This window comes from Eretmochelys imbricata, chromosome 4, assembly GCF_965152235.1.
Source record: "Eretmochelys imbricata isolate rEreImb1 chromosome 4, rEreImb1.hap1, whole genome shotgun sequence".
Lineage (NCBI taxonomy): Eukaryota > Metazoa > Chordata > Testudines > Cheloniidae > Eretmochelys > Eretmochelys imbricata.
The window spans coordinates 2,585,270-2,604,575 of NC_135575.1; the positions used below are offsets into that span (position 1 = coordinate 2,585,270).

General features: G+C 51.7%; 1 protein-coding gene across 1 annotated transcript in view; it reads right to left on the minus strand.

The window, feature by feature from the left end:
- The window catches only part of LOC144263816 (class I histocompatibility antigen, F10 alpha chain-like), a 1,122,758-nt gene that overhangs the window by 919,832 nt on the left and 183,620 nt on the right, over window positions 1-19,306 (minus strand). The gene's annotated exons all lie outside the window — the stretch shown is intronic.

The window sequence follows — 19,306 nt, forward strand, 5'->3', positions numbered from 1 at the left end:
AAGCATGACTAGATGTCTCACCAATCATAACCCCTCACGGGCTAAAGCAATTTCTCTAGCAACAGCAAAAGCAACTTATCAGCAGAAGCAACTTTTAACTCAAACTCCCACGGGCGCCCAGTCAGAGCCTTGCAGACACGCCAGGGCAGCGGGTCCGTCCTCCCTCCCGGTCCAGTCGCTCTGTGACATTCCTGGGTCTGTCCCGGGGAGTGATGCTGCAGCTGCCCCTGGCATTCCTTGTCCCTGCGCTCAGGAGCACAGCAGGGGAGCTGCCTTGTTCTCTCCCCCGTCGTGGGGCTGCCTGGACCCACCGCAGGCTGGGGAGGGCGGCAGGTGAGAGGCACAGATGGCCTGGAGACCCCTCCCTGACCAGCCTCCACAGACTGGGCCAAGCCCCTCTGCCTGTCCCATGCAGCCTGCAGGGCTTGCTGGGTTTAACTCTCACCTCCGGGGTGAGACTGGATTGTACCACAGTGTAACGGGGACGTGCTGGTGGCTCCTCCCTGGGGAATTTGGGTGCTTGGTGCCCAGGGTTCATCTCTCCTGGTGGCAGAGAGCACAGGAGCAGCCAGTGCAAACTTTATAGCCTTCCCCTCTGCTCATGGGTGGCTGGGCTTAAAGATGCCTCTGAACCAGGCACCTTCACCCAAAAGGGAGCTGATTCCTGGCCCATCGCAGGGCGTGAGCTGTCATCAAACAGCTCACTCTGGGCAGGGCCTTGTACCCTTACTACCCCTATTTCTCCAGAGTTGAAAGGTCAGAAATCCCCCTCAAATCTTCCTTTAAGAGATGAATAGCGTCTGAGCTGCGTGGACAGCGATTTGCACTAGTTGGTGTGGGGATGGGGGGCTTGGTGTTGGTTGGGGAGCTCCCTGTCCATATCCCCCACCCCAGAGCCCACTCCAGGCTCATCCATACCCCCCTGCGGTCTCCCAGGAGCTGGGGCTGCCTCCTCTCTGCGTGATGAGTTCCCTTCTTGATGGAGGGCTCTTGCAGCTGCTGTGATCCGGTGTAGTTTCACTCTGTTGTGGCTGTGAGGACGACTGTGCCGGTTTCAGGCAGCCCAGGGGCTCTGGGTGAGGGAGCGGCTGACAGGGGATGTTTGATCTAGAACAGGAGTTCTCCAACTTCACTGCACCATGACCCCTTTCTGACAACAAAAACTAGAACATGTCCCCAGGAGGGGGAGCTGAAGTCCAAGCCTGCCTGAGCCCCACTGCTCTGGGTCCCCACTGCTTCAGCCCCAGGCAGGGATCCTGTAACCTGAGCCCATTCACCGAAGCCCTCAGGCATGTCTAAGCCAGCCTGGTGACCCCACTAAAATGGGTTCGCAGCCCACTTTGGGGTCCCAAACCACAGTTTGAGACCCACTGATCTAGAAAGTTAAAATGTTTTTACTGGTACCTAAGCAGCAGCTGCCCTTAATGATTTTATAAAAGAGAATGTTTTACATAGTCTATTCTGAGATGTCCATAGTAGCCATTAAATACAAGAAACCATGTAAAAATAATCTTCTAAAATAACTAAATGAAATTTCAAAATTGTTATATTTTCTAAAATTATTATTTTTTTAATTCTCTCTAATTGGCAGTTTCAGAAATATTTGTTTTCATTCTGAACTGGATCAAAAGCAAATTTCAATATGTTAAAATTCCCCCTAAAATAGAAATTCCAGGTTCTGACCAGCTCCCCCCATAATTCCTGCCTCCCAGCCCCCATTATAACACGGCTTTTGCCTTCATTATCACAGCCAATGCTGGTCAAACTGTAATGCAACTAAGACAGTTTAATAGCGCCTGACGAAGAAACCAGGGATAGTTGGTTCTGTGTTTGTACAGCGCCGAGCGCAGCGGGACCCTGGTTCATGCCCATGGCCCCGATGGTAAACACAGGATAAAGGACAGTTCTGTGGGCAGAGGGATCTGGAGTGCGGGGAGGGGGGTGTGAGGCCTCCTGGAGCCAGCAGAGGGCAGCAGCGACCTCCTGGCAGACCTGTACTCCAGCTCCTGTCTCCGGGGTCCTTAGTCCTGGTTCTGTCCCCAGCCTGTGCTGGAAAATGCACAAGGAGCAGGACTGACCTGCCTCTCCCGCAGTGTGATCCTCACACAGAGACTCCAGCTCCGGCCCAACAGCACTCACAGGGCAGCTGAATTTTCTGGGGGAAAATTGGCTAAATATAGGGTTCACAACCAATCATTCCTTAAAATGTCCCCTCGTGTCTCACTTTCCTAATCTAGCCTTTCTCAAAGGCCAGGTGAGCTGATCAGAATGGGGCCTTCTGTCCTTACCAGCTTTGAATCTGGGGAAAGGTGCAAAGTTGAAATGTTAGTAACCATTTAAAAGCGGCCAAGAGTCCTGTGGCACCTCGTAGCCTAACAGACGTCCTGGAGCATGAGCTTTCGTGGGCAAATACCCCTGTCGTCGGAGGCAGGGAGTGGAAATTTCCAGAGGCGGGTGTAAATATGAAGCAAGAATCAGGCTAGGGATAACGAGGCTGCACTTGGGCAAGTCTCTTCATGAGGCTGATGGATTTCCACTCCATGCGGCTAAATGCAGGGCCTCGCAGGGTGACAAGTATCATACTTTAGCCGTAGGGAGTGGAACTCCAGAGTCCTTATTAGCCTCCTTCAAATCCCTCCAAGGTGTCTGCAAAATACCTGACGATGGTGAGGGTGCTGGTGTCCTGTCATCACAGCTGATCGTGCTGACCAGTGTTGTCCCATTGCTTCCTTGGGCTCCTCTGTCTGTCTCCATCTAGTGTTTCTTGTATTCGCGTCACGCCCCCTCTCCACCCGGTTACCTTCTTTAATGCCAGTCTGCGAACAGGTTTTGATGGTCAGGTCTGGGTTCTTCTGGGTCCCGCCACCCACCCAGCAGGGTGTATCTTCTTTGTGTTTCCCTGTGAATGTATTTGGCGATGCCTCCACCACCCTCACTCCTTCCTTGCAGGGTCCCCAGGGCGGCTTGGGAGGAAAATGCCAACCACAGGATAACCCCCACTTACCTGCCAGAAAGTCGGAGACTCCCAAGAAATCACACAAATACACAGAATATATTCAACACAGTAATTATATTAAACTGGAGACAAATATAACATAACCGGGTAAAACACTATTCTTCGTGCCCATGCTGACAATCCCCGTGACTTTCCCCAGTCACGTGACCTGATGTAGCCAATGTAAGATCAGTGTCCCGTTGGTACGTGTGCTTTGTTGGGGTCCTTGATGACCTATGCCCACGACATCTTCCCTGCAGTGGTTTAGCAGGGTGGCTGACTGGGCTCAGTGCAGCCCAAAGGACTCACAAGTGGGAGGAGGTGGTCAGTCCCTCCACAGGTTTACTATGCAGCCGGTGATAAAATCCCCAAACCCGTACTCCCTGGCCTGAGGACACAGTTCAGGGAGTAGGGGGTCCCCAAAACAAATTCCCGGACTGACAAACTAAAAGATGGTGCACTCACAAACTCCATGAATGATCCTCAGGTTCAGAGATGACTCTGGACCCCTCGGTCACGGCAGAGGGGCTGATCTCTGCTGGCAGGGAGCCTCTTCAGGCCCGGATCAGGCGGCTTTGTCCCAGGATTTCCCCTCGCCACACAGGGGTGCAGGGCTCAAGGTGCAGATTACAGAACTGGACTAAACTGCAAACTGTCGTCTCCTAGCCCAGCGTCCAGGCAAACTCCCGGCAGGCCAGCCCTGGACTAGGAGCCAGAGCAGAGCTGCCCATGTAGTGACTGGTCTCCCCTAGGGAGCTGGGGTCGAACTCAGCCTGGCTGGGGAAGTTTCCCAGCAAAACTCTACAAACTGGGAGTCATCAGTGGAGAGGGAAAAGCCCAGCAGAGGGATCTTGCTGTCAGGTCCCTAGAGGCCAGTTCTTGGGGGAATCCTGCATGCGGGCCTGGGACTCCCCAGCACCCCACACAGCCAGGCCTGCCCTTGCCCTGCCTAGCTCCAGACTGACTCCAAAAATGGCTTCTCCCCTTTCCTGAGCTCCCTGGGAAGGGCCTCTCTGAGTCTGCCTTCGCTCCCACTCCCTGCCAGGGACAGTGTCCCTCCCGGAGCTGCCAGCAGGCAGAGCCTCAGGTCATCTCCTTGGGGGTTACACTGGTAAACAAACAAACAAACAAACAAACAAACCACAAAGCAGAAAGCAAACCCATGACCTAGAGGGGAAGTGAAGGCAGCTATATGAAATCACTCTGTCACTGGGAGTCCTGAGGAAGTGGAACCACACAGGACAGTTTGGGAAGAGACAAAGGGAACATTTGCTGGAGACCAGGGATGGGAAGAACTTGGAAGACTCAGCCCACAACACAGGGCAACAGGGAAACAGCTGGGGCAGAGACAAGGTGAATCCATTCCCGGAGCAGAGGGGTTGGAAAAACCAAAGAATCCCCACTGGAGACAGATCCAGTATGCTTGGTGACTGTGGGAAAAGCTTTGCTGGGACTTCAGCCCGTATTACTCCGCACAGCAGACAATCCACACGGGAGAAAAACGCTATTGATGTGCCGAGCACAGGGAAAGCTTTAGTCAGAGCTCCCAGCTTCTTTCACATCAGAGACAGCACACCAGAGGGAGACCCTGTGGATGCCCTGCCTGTGGGAAATGCTTCTCTTGCAGCACTGCCCTCATTAATCATCAGAGAATCCACATAGAATTGAAGCCCTACAAATGCCCCCAGTATGGGACGAGCTTTGCTCGGCACTCACAGCTTGTTGTACATCAGAGAATCCACACGGGAGAACAACCCTGTGGAGAAAGCTTCCAGGACAGTTCAAACCTTCTCACACATAAGAGAAAACACACGGGAGAGAAACCTTATAAATGCCCTGAGTGTGGGGAAAGCTACAGCGACAGCTTTAATAGGCATTGGAGGGTGACACTGGAGAGAAGCCCCTCAAATGTGATATTTGGAAAAGCTTCAGGAAGAGCTCAGACCTTATTGCACATCAGAGAATACACACAGGAGAGAAACCCTATAAATGCCTCCCTGAACTGTGGTAAAAAATTTCATTATAGCTCAGACCTGATTAAACATTAGAATCATAGAATATCAGGGTTGGAAGAGACCTTTGGAGGTCATCTAGTCCGACCCCCTGCTCAAAGCAGGACCAACACCAACTAAATCATCCCAAATAGGGTTTTGTCAAGCCATGCCTTAAAAACCTCTAAGGAGGGAGATTCCACCACCTCCCTAGGTAACCCATTCCAGTGCTTCACCACCCTCCTAGTGAACCTAGATCTCCCGCACTGCAACTTGAGACCATTGCTCCTTGTTCTATCTTCTGCCACCACTGAGAAGAGCCGAGCTCCATCCTCTTTGGAACTCCCCTTCAGGTAGTTGAAGGCTGCTCTCAAATCCGCCTTCACTCTTCTCTTCTGCAGACTAAATAACCCCAGTTCCCTCAGCCTCTCTTCATAAGTCATGTGCCCCAGCCCCCTAGTCATTTTCGTTGGCATCCGCTGGACTCTCTCCAATTTACCCACATCCTTTCTGTAGTGGGGTCCCCAAAAACTGGGCACAATACTTCAGATGTGGCCTCACCAGTGCTGAATAGAGGAGAATAATAATTTCCCTCCATCTGCTGGCAATGCTCCTACTAATTCAGCCCAATATGCTGTTGGCCTTCTTGGCAACAAGGGCACACTGCGGACTCATCTCCAGCTTCTCGTCCACTGTAATCCCCAGGTCCTTTTCTGCAGAACTGCTGCCTAGCCAGTTGGTCCCCAGCCTGTAGCAGTGCATGGGATTCTTCCATCCTAAGTGCAGGACTCTGCACTTTTCCTTGTTGAAGCTCATCAGATTTCTTTCAGCCCCAACCTCCAATGTGCCTAGGTCACTGTGGACCCTATCCCTACCCTCCAGCATATCTACCTCTCCCCCCAGTTCAGTGTCATCCACAAACTTGCTGAGGGTGCAATGCAACCCAGCATCCAGACAGATCATTAATGAAAATGTTGAACAAAACCAGCCCCAAGACTAACCCCTGGGGCACTCCGCTTGATACTGGCTGCCAACTAGACATCGAGCCATTGATCACTACCAATTGAGCCCGATAATCTAGCCAGCTTTCTGTCCACCTTATAGTCCATTCATCCTACCCATACTTCTTATATTGTTGGCAAGAATACAGTGGGAGACCGTATCAAAAGCTTTGCGAAAGTCAAGGTATATCACGTTCACTGCTTTCCCCATATCCACAGACCCAGTTATCTCATCCTAGAAAGCAATCAGGTTGGTCAGGCATGATTTGCTCTTGGTGAATCCATGTTGACTATTCCTGATCAGCTTCCTCTCCTCCAAGTGCTTCAAAATGGAGTCCTTGAGGACCTGCTCCATGACTTTTCCAGGAACTGAGGTGAGGCTGACCAGTCTGTAGTTCCCCGTATTCTCCTTCTTCCCTTTAAAAAGATGGGCACTATATTTGCCTTTTTCCAGTCGTCCGGGACTTCCCCCGATCGCCAGGAGTTTTCAAAGATAATGGCCAATGGCTCTGCAATCACATCCGCCAACTCCTTTAGCACTCTCGGATGCAACGCATCCAGCCCCATGGACTTGTACATGTCCAGCTTTTCTAAATCGTCCTTAACCTGTTCTTTCACCACTGTAGGCTGCTCACCTCCTCCCCAAGGGAGCTGACCTTGTCTGTGAAGACCGAGGCAAAAAAAGCATTGAGTACTTCAGCTTTTTCCACATCATTTCTCACTAAGTTGCCTCCCCATTCAGTAAGGGTCCCACACTTTCCCTGAGCTTCTTCTGCTTGCTAACATACCTGTAGAAGCCCTTCCTGTTCCCCTTCACATCCCTTGCTAGTTGCAAATCCAATAGAGCTTTGGCCTTCCTGTTAAGTCAATCTGGTCGCCTGACATATTTGCTATTCTTTCTGCACACAGGCAAGAAACCCAAAAAGTGCCCTGACTAGGGATTCGCCAAGTGAATATCATCTTTGCCATTTACCATGAACCTCAGAGCATCAGGCCAGGCTGGAGTGGCTGTTTAATGAGGATATGCAATGGTTATAAAGTAGAGAATAAATCACATTCCTGGAACAGAGTCGTGTAGGGCAAGAGGCTGAGATAAGATTCCCACATTGTGATGGTATTTGTTTATGATTTTTCAAGAAGCTCTGACTGTCCTCTGATCAACTCGTCCATCAACACAATTTGTCAGTTCAGGCCACAGTCGAGGAGCACTTGCTAACACTAAGCTCCGACATAGCGGCATCCACAAGTAATGGTCTCTATCATCTCCCCTTGGCTTGGAGTTGCTGTTCCTTCCTGGCAGCTTTGTCACCCCTCAGCGGGGCTGCAGCAATGTGATCTGCCTGGCCATGAAACCATCAATGCCGGGGGACCTTCAGCTGGTACAGAACGCTGCAGTGCATCTCCTCTGCAACACAAGCTCCTGTGAGCATATCACGCCTGTCCTCCACTCCCTGCATGGCCTGCCCACCGAATGTCAAATTATGTTCAAGATCTTGGTCCTTGTCTCCTGGGTGCTCCATGGCCTCAGCCGAGGTTATATAAAAACTCCCTAAAGCTCTGTGATGAAGACCACAGACAGCAACTTGCATTGCAACTCAAGCACCATGAAACAGGCCACAATGACTGTAACGTTTATTTGTGCAGGAGAGAGAACTATTTTTGTGGCCGGGCTCAGGTGGTGCAATGAACTCCCCCAGGAACTAAGGATCGTCACCAACCTGACCATCATTTACTCCAAATGCTTGGACTTTGCTTTCTCTAGTATAAATACTTAACAACACGTTCACTTATCGCAACAAACATAGCAGAACTCTTCCCCTGCACACGCTTCTCCCCCAGAAAGGATGAAAGAGCAAAAAACATGGGACAGAAGGTTGCTTATCACACGACTGAAAGATGATCAGATACTGTGGGGAGGAACATGGTATGAGCACCGATAGAGAAGAAATGAGATTTCTGCTGCCATGCAGCTACAACCTTATTATCTTATTCTCTGTGACTTTTCATTTAGACTTGACAGTAAATTATTTAATAAAATGGATACATTCAGGAGCAATAATGGTCTCCACTAGGTTTGAAATGCAATGTCCTGACCTAGGCTGAGTGGGGATGATGGTTTACTTGTGAGTTTCTTGCTTTGCACGAGGAGGAATAACATGGGTGTGAGTTTCTCAGAATCATTCATCTGCAGAGGAGAAGAACACGAAAATGGGCCTTCCTGGGGTGAGACGGGACCTTCAGGAAAGTCTCTTGACATGTTTCTTTTAAATTACAGAGTCTAGGAGAAAAGGAGTACTTGTGGCACCTTAGAGACTAACCAATTTATTTGAGCATGAGCTTTCGTGAGCTACAGCTCACTTCATCAGATGCATACCGTGGAAACTGAGGGCTCTGGTTTTTGTTCCCTACAGGTACCATGAATATCTAGATCTAGACGGGTTATCTAGATGACCGAGGTGCTGATTGTTACCCGTAGAGTTACACACTGCCACTGTCCTGGGTCTGTAGTTCTCCTTCATGATACATGTCTCCTCTACAAAGCCCTGGACTAAGAATGTGAAATCCATGACCCCATTTCTTGTACCTACTCCACAGGGTTGGGGGATGAATCCGCAGACATTTAGAATCCAGATGCATTAACTGCAATACATTTCTTTTTTGATTAGCTTTCTACTTCCTTTTTTTATCCAGGCACTGATCAGAAAAAATATCAAAATGTTCACTTCAGAGTCATGACAGAGAAAAGACATTGAATCTAATTCCCTGGTATCTCAAAATACCTGATCAACCTAAAATGGAATAAAAATGATAATTAGACAGGAGACAAAACTGGCTACAAGTAACAATTTCTCACCCAAAATATTGTCACAGGCAGATTATAGAAAGTCTTGAAAGCCAGCAGCATCTGTCTGCAGCCTGAGATTTCAGGTATTATTGCTCACAAGCTAGATGCCCTTCCAGCCTTGGCTCAACCCTTCTCCCCCCAGTTCAGTTCTTGCTTCCAGGTGCTTTTCAGTGTCTCTTTGGGTGGGGAGGCAGAGGAAAACCACGAGGAGGTCACTCCCCTGCCTTATATAGCTCTTGTGTATGGTGGGAACCTTTTGTCTTCCAGTGGAAAAACACTGGCATTCTAAAGCAAGGGAGGGTCCAGTACCAGGTGACTCGGACCCAGGTCTCTGCAGGGCTGTGGCAGCCATTACTCTCAATTTGTCTGGAGCATCCACAGGAAGACTAAGCCTTTCACAGTCCATTGTTTTTGCTAATGGGCCATCAGCCTGTCTGCCTTGTCACTGTTGTACCTGCAGGTCTAGTTGTGAGTGACACCCAAAGTAACCCATTGGAAATACAGATAGGTGGTCAATATTTCTAACTTCAGATACAGAAATGATACAGTCACACAAACTGGATAATCACATTCAACAAATCGTAAACTTTTCAATGATATCTTCCATGAGCCATTCTGCATAAAGTACATCTCAGTTATGCCAGATCCATATCATAAGCATATTTCCATAAAGAATATGGAGTGTAACATTACACAGTCAATCTGGTTTACATTTGCACGTATCCCCAATACGGAACACTGGCTGTTGGCATTTATTCCGTGATATTAATCATTTATATGATTTCGAGGATAGGATGAAAATTTAAAATGATCTGGACAAACTGGAGAAATGGTCAGTGGTAAACAGGATGAAATTCAATAAGGACAAATACAAAGGACTCCTCTTAGGAAGGAACAATCAGCCACACACATACAGAATGGGAAATGACTGCCTCGGAAGGAATGCTGCGGAAAGGGATCTAGGGGTCATAGTGGACCACAAGCTAAATATGAGCCAGCAGCATGACACTGTTGCAAAAAAAGGGAACGTAATTCTGGGCTGTATTAGTAGGAGTGTCGTAAGCAAGACACGATAAGTAATTCTTCTACTCTACTCTGTTCGGATTAGGCCTCAACTGGAGCATCGTGTCCAGTTCTGGGCACCACATTGCAGGAAAGATGTGGACAAATTGGAAATGGTCCAGAGAACAGTGACAAAAATGATTAAAGTTCTAGAAAACTTGAGCTATGAGGGAAGATTGAAAGAATTGGGTTTGTTTAGTCTGAAAAAGAGAAGACTGAGAGCGGACATGAGAACAGTTTTCAAGTACCTAAAAGGTTGTTACAAGGAGGAGGAAAAAAATTATTCTCCTTAACCTCTGATGATAAGACAAGAAGCAATGGGCTTAAATTGCAGCAAGGGAGGTTTAGGTTGGACATAAGGAAAAATTCCCTAACTGTCAGGGTGGTGAAGCACTGGAATAAATTGCCTAGGGAGGTTGTGGAATCTCCATCATTAGAGATTTTTAAGAGCAGGTCAGACAAACGCCTGTCGGGGATGTTATAGATGGTGCTGGACCTGCCATGAGTGCAGGGGACTGGACTTGATGACCTCTCGAGGTCCCTTCCAGTGCTTTGATTCTATGATTCTATATATTAATGATATAATATTAGCTATATAATATAAATAATAACTTTACTTCCCGGAAAAACAAGGAGGATTCTTGTGGCACCTTAAAGACTAACACATTTATTAGAGCATAAGCTTTTGTGGGCTTCAGCCCACTTCTTGGGATGCAGAAGTGCAAGCTGGAGTTTGGCAGGGGAATAAATATATGCTTACAGAGATGGGTGTGAAGCATTACTGTGCAGAGGTCAATACAATCAGGGGGGATGTGTCCCATTACTAACTGTTGATGAGAAGCTGTGAATACCAGAAGAGGGAGAAAATCTTTTGTAGTGAGCCAGCCATTCCCAGTCTTTATTCAGGCCGAGTGTGATACAATCAAACTTGCCAATGTATTCCAGCTCAGCAGTTTCACACAGAAGTCTGGTTTTGAAGGGGTTTTTTTTAAGAATGGCAACTTTCAAGTTTGTCACTGAGTGTCCAGGGAGATTGAAGTGCTCTCCAGGGAGATTGAAGTTTGTGAAAGTTCCCAATCTTGATGTCAGATTTGTCTCCATTTATTCTTTTGCATAGAGACTGTCCGGTTTGGCCAAGGTACATGGCAGAGGGGCATTGCTGGCATATGATGGCATATATGACATCAGGTGAATGAGCCCCTGATGGTGTGGCTGATGTGGTTAGGTCCTGTGATGATGTCACTTGAGTAGATATAGGGACAGAGTTGGCAACGGGGTTTGTTGCAGGGGATGGTTCTTGGATTACTGTTTCTGTGGTGTGGTGTGTAGTTGCTGGTGAGTATTTGCCTCAAGTTGTGGGGCTGTCTGTAAGCGAGGACTGGCCAAGGTTTTTGAGAGTGAGGGATCGTCTTCCAGGATAGGTTGTAGATCCTTGATGACGCACTGGGAGAGGTTTTAGCTGGAGGCTGAAGGTGATGGCTGGTGGCGTTCTGTTATTTTCCTTGTTGGGCCTGTCCTGTAGTAGGTGATTTCTGGGTACCTGTCTGGCTCTGTCAATCTGGTTCCTCGCTTCCCCAGGTAGGTATTGCAGTTTTAAGAATGCTTGAAAGAGATCCTGAAGGTGTCTGTCCCTGTCTGAGGGATTGGAGCAAATGTGGTTGTATCTTAGGGTTTGGTTGTAGATGATGGATCGTGCGCTGTGTTCTGGATGAAAGCCGGAGGCATGTAGGTAAGCATAGCGGTCAGTAAGTTTCTAGTAACAAGGGTGGTGTTTATGTGTCTATCACTTATTTGCATGGTAGTGTCCAGGAAGTGGATCTCTTGTGTGGACTGGTCCAGGCTGAGGTTAATAGTGGGATGGAAATTGTTGAAGTCCCAGGGGAATTCTTCAAGGGCCTCCTTCCTGTGGGTCCATATGATGACATCCTCAATGTAGCGCAAGTAGAGTAAGGGCATTAGGGGACGAGAGCTGAGGAAGCGTTGTTCTAAGTCAGCGATACAAGTGTTGGCATCCTGTGGGGCCATGCGGGTATCCATAGCAGTGCCGCTGGTTTGAAGGGACAAATCGTCCCCAAATGTGAAATAGTTATGGGTGATGACAAAGTTACAAAGTTCAGCCACCAGGTTTGCCGTGACATTATCGGAGATACTGTTCCTGACGGCTTGTCGTCCATCTTTGTGTGGAATGATGGTGTGGAGGCTTCTACATCCATAGTGGACAGGATGGTGTTTTCAGGAAGATCCCCAATGGACTGTAGTTTCCTCAGGAAGTCAGTGGTGTCTCGAAGGTAGCTGGGAGTGCTGGTAGCGTAGGGCCTGAGGAGGGAGTCTACATAGCCAGACAATCCTGCTGTCAGGGTGCCAATGCCTGAGATGATGGGGGCGTCCAGGATTTCCAGGTTTATGGATCTTGGGAAGCAGATAGAATACCCCTGGTCGGGGCTCTAGGGGTGTGTCTGTGTGGATTTGTTCCTGTGTATCTTTAGGGAGTTTCTTGAGCAGATGGTGTAGTCTCTTTTGGTACTCTTCAGTGGGATCAGAGGATAGTGGCCTGTAAAATGTGTTTGTTGTCTAGTGGCCTCCTGTTCATAATCCAATCTGTTCATGATGACGACATCACCTCCTTTGTTACTTCCTGGCTCTCCCATAACCCCACCGCTCCCCAACTCAGGGCCATCCCTCCCACACCTCTCTCCTTCACCTTGTCACGCTGCAGATATCCTGGGTTCCCCAAATCCCTGATTATAAATCTGGCACAGCAGTCACTCTCCTGTCCAGGAAGGAGGGGTTGGGTAAGAGCCTGGGGGTGTCAGGGAGGGCAGCAGCTTTGGGACTGGCAGACCCCTGCCGGGGAGCAGAGCTGAGGTGAGGAGGGGCCATTGGTGCAGAGTCACTTTCCTGCCCAGCCCCAGCTCTTTCCCAAACGTCTCTCCCCTCACCTGGAGTCTGCAGCTCAGGAGCTGGTGTTGGCAGAGCCTGGGGCTGCCCGAGGGGCTGGTTCCAGCCCCCGCCCGGAGAACCTCCCCTGGCTGGGCACAGAGGGGCGCTAGGGAAGGGCGCTCCCTGCTCACACCCCACGGGGGAGCAGCAGCGGCTCAGCCCGGTTCCTGGATCACACTAAAGCAGAAGTTCTCAACCCGCAGCCCATGGGCTGCTTGTGGCCCAGTCTACACACGACGGCGACCCATGTGACATCCCCAGGCCATACAGGTAATACTGTATACAGCCCACAAGGGGAAATGGGTTGAAAACCAGGGCAATAAAGGCAGCAGGGGTGGCGTCTGACCCAGGAAGTTCAACCTCTGATCTGCTGAGCAGCACGAGGGATGGGCTCCTACGAGGCTCGTCCCAAGACTGCTCCCTGGCACCATTTGCTACCAGTAGCAGACACTGGCACGAGATCCTCCCTTTTGCTCTGCTGTCAGCATTTGCTACGTCCCACCCACCCGTCCCCGTCTCCTGGACTTCAGACAGCAAATCCTCACAGAGCAGGGTCTGCCTCTCCCAAGGTGCTGCCCGTCACCTTTGTCCATCTCCTGGCACTCATGATGTGGTGCCGGGGGCTGGCAATAGCCGCTGGGTGCCATAATACGCAGACACACGGCGGGACTAAGGGACAGGGCCATTGTTAGTGTGGTGGGTGCCGGAGATTTCAAGTCCACATGCATCTGCAGGGCCCCCAGCTGCCATTAACTGTGTTCAGTGTCGCTGGACTGAATGGAGGAATGAGCTGGATCAGCTTGGCAAAGAAGAGAGTTGGGCACGGATCTGCCGTCTTCCATGAACAACAGACCTCCTTCCGCTGGGCAAGGGGGCAGCACCTTGCGGGTTAAACCTCCAGCACAGGGCAGAGCCGGCATGTTTATCGTAACAGCAGCTAGGGAAAGAGGAAAAGCAACAAAGTCCTTTTTGCTCACAGGGTGATCTGAGCCCTGAGCCTTTAGCTCCCTTTACAGCTTCAAGCAATCACTCTCATTGGAGGCAACTAGCCCAGAGGAGGCTACAGAGACATTTCATGATGCACAGAGATACGGCATTTGTGGTGACATTGTTAACCTCTTGGGTTCAGACCAAATATTGCAAAAGTCCATTAATTTGGCAGGGTTGCTTGTGCTTCGGGTGTTCAATTCTCTTCTCTAAGGGGCGGACAGCGCTGTATTTTGGCATGACACACACGGCAACGGCTGGCAGGACAGGGGGTGTTTCCCCTCCACTCCTGCACCAGCTCTGGGGGCACCATCTTCCTAAATAGCAACGCTACAAATCTTCCTGGTTTACCCATTGCCTTTCTGAACAAGACCCTTCCCTGCCTCTCTGGAACACGCCTCAAGGTAAAATCCTCCAATACGAGAACACCCAGACTCCCTCCCAGATACCGCACGCCAAACCTCCTGCAGCACCTCAACCCCCGTCCCGTCCCTGGCCCCACCCCGGAGCCCACCCCACCCGCTGGAGCTGCCCCCCCACACACTCCAATCCCCTGCCCTGGCCCTGAGCCCATTCTTCTACTCCAAGCCTCCAGGAGCCCCACAAAATCTAATAGCCCACAGGAGACTTAATCTGGCTCTTTCTGAACTATGTTATTTGTTAACTTTTTTAATCAATTGGTGTTATTATTTTTTAAGTGTCCAACTCTACTAAAAAAAGTCAGTCTGGAATATTTCTTTCAATATGTAACATTCCCCAGAGCATCAATTCCTAAGAAAATCAAAACTGCAACATATTTCAGTCATTTCTTTGCTTACAGCACATTCATTTCCTCCCTTCCACCTTGGTGGATTCACGGCACCTTCACACCCCTATTTCCTTTCCTGTTTCGGGTGTTACACAGTGGCATCTTCTCTGCCTGTTCCAGAAAATCTCTCCCCGTCCGCCACCCCCCCACCAGCGCGGATCTCCCCGAAGCACCTGGCACAGAGCTGTCCATCTGCAGCTCCCCAGCGTATCGTCCAGACCTGCTGTCTCCTCTCCGGGGAAAGGTTCCTGCGCCAGGGAAGCAGAGGCTGAGGTGGGTCTCTCAGAACCACAGGGGGAACCACAAACACCTGAGTGTCCACACTCGCCTGGGGAGCAAAGGTTCCCACCTTCATGGCAGAAAACAAAGCAGAAGCTCCTGTCACCACCGACCTGTCCAGGCCACCCCACGTGAATACCGGTGACCTTGCCAGGGCGACCAACCAGGCCTTGCAGCACCGTGAAGAAATAGCCCAGGCCTTTGATAAGCTGTAAGAGCTGGTGCGGGGTGCAAGGATTAGGCACATGAGTCCCACAATGCCACTCAGGAACCTCAGACATGCAAAGCCATCAGGAACTTCCTGTGCATGGCCAACCTTCACGCCCCCGCCGAGCAGCACCCCTCTGGAGCAGCACACGTGTCCCCAGCCGTCGATCCAGCTGCACTGCACTGGTTAGCTACACGCCTGAGCCTCTCGCATGTGGGGAGCTCCCGCCTGGCGCTGGCCACGCGCAGGGCCATCCTTAGGGGAAACAGCACCCTGGGCAAACCTGTATTTTGGCACCCCCGTCTGCAGATGCCTTCCAAGGCTCCCCTTCTCCCCCCAGCCCACCCTGCCTCTACCCCCACCATTGCCCCCAACTCCCTTCCGTGACCTCGCACTCCAGGCCCACCCTGCTTCTTGCCTCTTAACCACAGCACCTCCCTGACCACGGCACCCACCCGGAGGGCCGGTCTTGCCTCGCAGTGACTCACGTCTGGATGCCACGGTGACGGGCCCCAGGGGAAACCCCACAGCGGTCACGTTGACTCCCCCAGCCAGTGCCACAGGGACCCCTCGTCTGGTCGCTGAGCAGGACAGCCAAGAGGATGGAGCAGGCGTTCGGCCGCGCTCCGACAGGGCGAGCGGGCTCTGGGGCAGGCGTCCCTCTCCTGCACCTCCCAACCTCTCCCACTCAGCCCCACATCCAGCTCCTCTGCCAAAGCCCAGAGGGTCGCAGCCCAAGGGGGGCGCTGTGACAGGAGGGCACCAGAGGGCTGTGGTGGCCGGGGCGCATGGTGACCTGAGAGCCCCAGAACGGGGGGGAAGGAACCGGACGTGGCTAGATAGACTCACACTGGTGTGGGGATACCGGGAGGGGGCAGTGACATGCGGGCTCCAGAAGGGCAGATTTCTCCCACCCCAATGCTGAGCATCACCAATGTTCAAGTGCCCCTCCCCCGGCCCAGAGCAGGGGGTGATTGGGGGAGGGGGCGGTTAACATGCTCCAGCGCAATGGAGGGAGCTAGGGTGGGTGGTGATGGTGGAAGGTTGACTCCCAAAATCTCCCCAACCCCCTGCACTAGCCTGTCCCTTTGGGCTGAGTAAGAAAAAGGGGGAGCCCCTGAGAGCTGGGGAGCATGGGGACCTGTCGGGTCAGAGTGTGGCATGCAGCAGGGGACCCTGAAAACTGGGGAGAATTGCAGCAGGAGGCTGAGAACTGGGAGGCTTGGACCTGTGGGGCAGAGGGAAGGGGCCTCCTGGGAGCTGTGTGGACATGGCGGGGGGCTGGGAGCTCTGGGTATAGGGAGGAGTCCCCCTGGCTCTGGGGGCACAGAGAGGGGCCTCCTGGGAGTTGGGTGGGCTGGGACCTAGAGGCACGGGGGGGGGGGGGCCCTGGAAGCTGGGTGGGTGTGAGCTGGGGCACAGGGAGAAGTCCCCTGGGAGCGGGCGTGGGCTAGAAGCTGGGGGACTGGATTGGGACCCTCTAAGATTTACTGGTCTCTCTGCCCTGCAGTTTTAGTTCCCAGTCCCTTCCCTTCCCCTCCCCTCGCTTCCCAACCTGGAAGAGTCTGGCAACTTCCCGCTCCCATTCGCTGGCCCCATTCATCTTCCATTGGGCCCATGGAAAGAGGAACGGCAGGGCTGGGACCATCTGGGGTGGTGGTGGGAGGGGAAGGCGAGTATGGCGGGTTCACTTGTAGAGCCCCCCTTGGGACTGTCACTTGATGTCCTGAGCTACCACGGAGCCTAACCCTTCTGCCAGCCTGGGCACCCCTTGACTCTGCCTTGCTGAGCCAGACCCTGCAGGCCCCCTCCAGCACAGACCCAGAGATAGGCCCACACCCTCTGCCCAATACAGACACGGAGATTCACTCAGCCCTGGGGCGGCTCAGTTAACAGGGTCTTGCCCCAGCACCCAGTGCAGCGCCTTCCTGGGAGCCTGAACCCCAGATAAACTCCTCTCACCCTGTCTAAGTTGTACGCAGTGTGAGTTCATATTATTCGCCCTCTTTCTCCTTGTAAAGAGAGATCTGCACACACTGCTCTCCCCCCAGGGACCAATGACTTACACTGGGATTATTAATGAACAAAAGTGATTTTATTAAGTATAAAAGGTAGGATTTCAGTGTTTCTATGAGATAACAGACAGAACAAAGTAAGTTACTAAGTAAAATAAAACAAACAAAAGGCTAAACCTAATACACTAAGAAACTGGCTCCATGCAATATCTCACCCTCAAAGATGTTCCAATAAGCTTTTTTTCACAGACTGGACGCATTTCTAGTCCGGTCCCAATCCTTCCCCCTGTTTAGTTTATATTAGTTCCAGCAGACATCCTGGATGGTGAGCAGGGGCTTTCTGCTGACTGGCCGCAGCTTCCCTCCTGTTTCACCCCCTTATATAGATTTGGCAAAAGGCGGGAGTCCTTATTTCAGCTTGACCCTCCCAGTTCCTTATGGAAAACTACCTGGTTTAAGATGGATTCCAGTATCAGGTGACATGGTCACATGTCCCTGTGAGACCCCAGTCTCCACACTTTATGAGCTAGCCCACACATCCGCAGGAAGACTTACAGGAAAACAAAACCATTCACAACTAGTTCTAGTTAACGGAGCCATCCAGTTCCTGAAATACCATTAATGGCCCTCCCTTCATCTGACGACATTAGTAATCCATGTTTATACCTCATATTTCTAACTTCAGACATAGAAATGACACATGCATACAAATAGGATGAACTCATTCAGTTGATGAGAACTTTTTCAATGATCTGTCACAAGAGGCAGTTTGCATAAAGCATATTCCAGTTACGTCATATTCATACTCGTGAGCACATTTCCGTAAAGAATACGGAGTGCAGCGTCACAGGGAGACCCGGCTCGCAGGGGCAGAGGGCAGGGGCAGAACGTGGAGCCAGGCTGGGAGGGACACCCTGGGGGTGGGGAGCAGGGGGGCTCAGCTCAGGAGCAGGGAAGCAGACGCTCTTGCCACGCCAGGCTGCACCCCGCAGGCAGCCTCTGCACCTCGGTGCCCCCTGGCTACAGCACTCTCGGCAGGGGCCCACACTGCCCTGCCCTAAGACTGGCCCTGGCCACATGCTTCTTGGGGTCGAGGGGAGCTCTCGTGTCAGGACTCCACCCCTGCAGCTCCGGGCTGAGCACTGCACAGGTCTCCAGGAACCTACACTTCAACCTCCCCACGTCCGGTTCCCACAGCCGTTCCTCCCAGCTCTGCAGCACTCTCCTGCCCCTCCAGTCCATGCTAGTCGGCCAAGCCCAGATGTGGCACTCCACCCAGGGAAGCCACTCCAGGAAAATGTCATGCAGAGGTAACTGCCCAATTTCCTCCTCCTCCGCCACCAGCCATACATCCAGGGCATCACTGGGGGTGTCTCCCAACCCGTCCAAAGCTGTCTGCCTGTGTGACTGCCGTGACACGTGGAGCAGCCTGTTTGTATCAATGATTGTGGGGATCGCACCACTCAGCGGTGTTTCCTTCATGCAGCCTGGAGGCTACCTAAGTTCCCTCTAAGCCGTGCGGCTGTCCAGCAGGCTATCAAGGCCGTGCAGGCGGGGAGAGGTGCCTCTCCCTTGGCCCCAGGCTGCTGAACAGAGTGAGGGCTGGGGGGACTCCTCACTCCCCGCTGCAGCCTGTACCCCTCATCCCTAGATCCACCCCAGAGCCTGCACCCCTAGCAGGAACCCTCACTCCCCGTACCCCAACCCTCTGCCCCAGTCCTGAGCCCCCTCCTGCACCCCAAACCCCTAAGTCCCTACCCCACCCCAGAGCCCACCCCCCAGCTGGAGCCCTCTCCCCCAGCGCTCCAACACACTGCCCCAGTCCTGAGCCCCCTCCTTATGTGGGCTGCATCCACACAACACAGATACTACCTGAATGCCCCTGAGGATGTCACATGAGCCACAGCTGTGTGCTGATTGGGCTGCAAGTGGCCCACAGGCCATGGGTTCAGAACCACTGAGCTAAACCTTCCAGATCTAGGAATGCATGATACCTGCAGGGAATAAACAGCAGAGCCCTGCAAGACTCTGTAATTTAAAAGAAACATGTCAAGAGACTTCCCTGAAGGTCCCATCTCACCCCATGAAGGCCCATTCTCACAGTCGTCTCCTCTGCAGATGAATGAATCTGAGAAATCCAGACCCATGTTATTCCTCCTCCTTCACAGCAGGAAA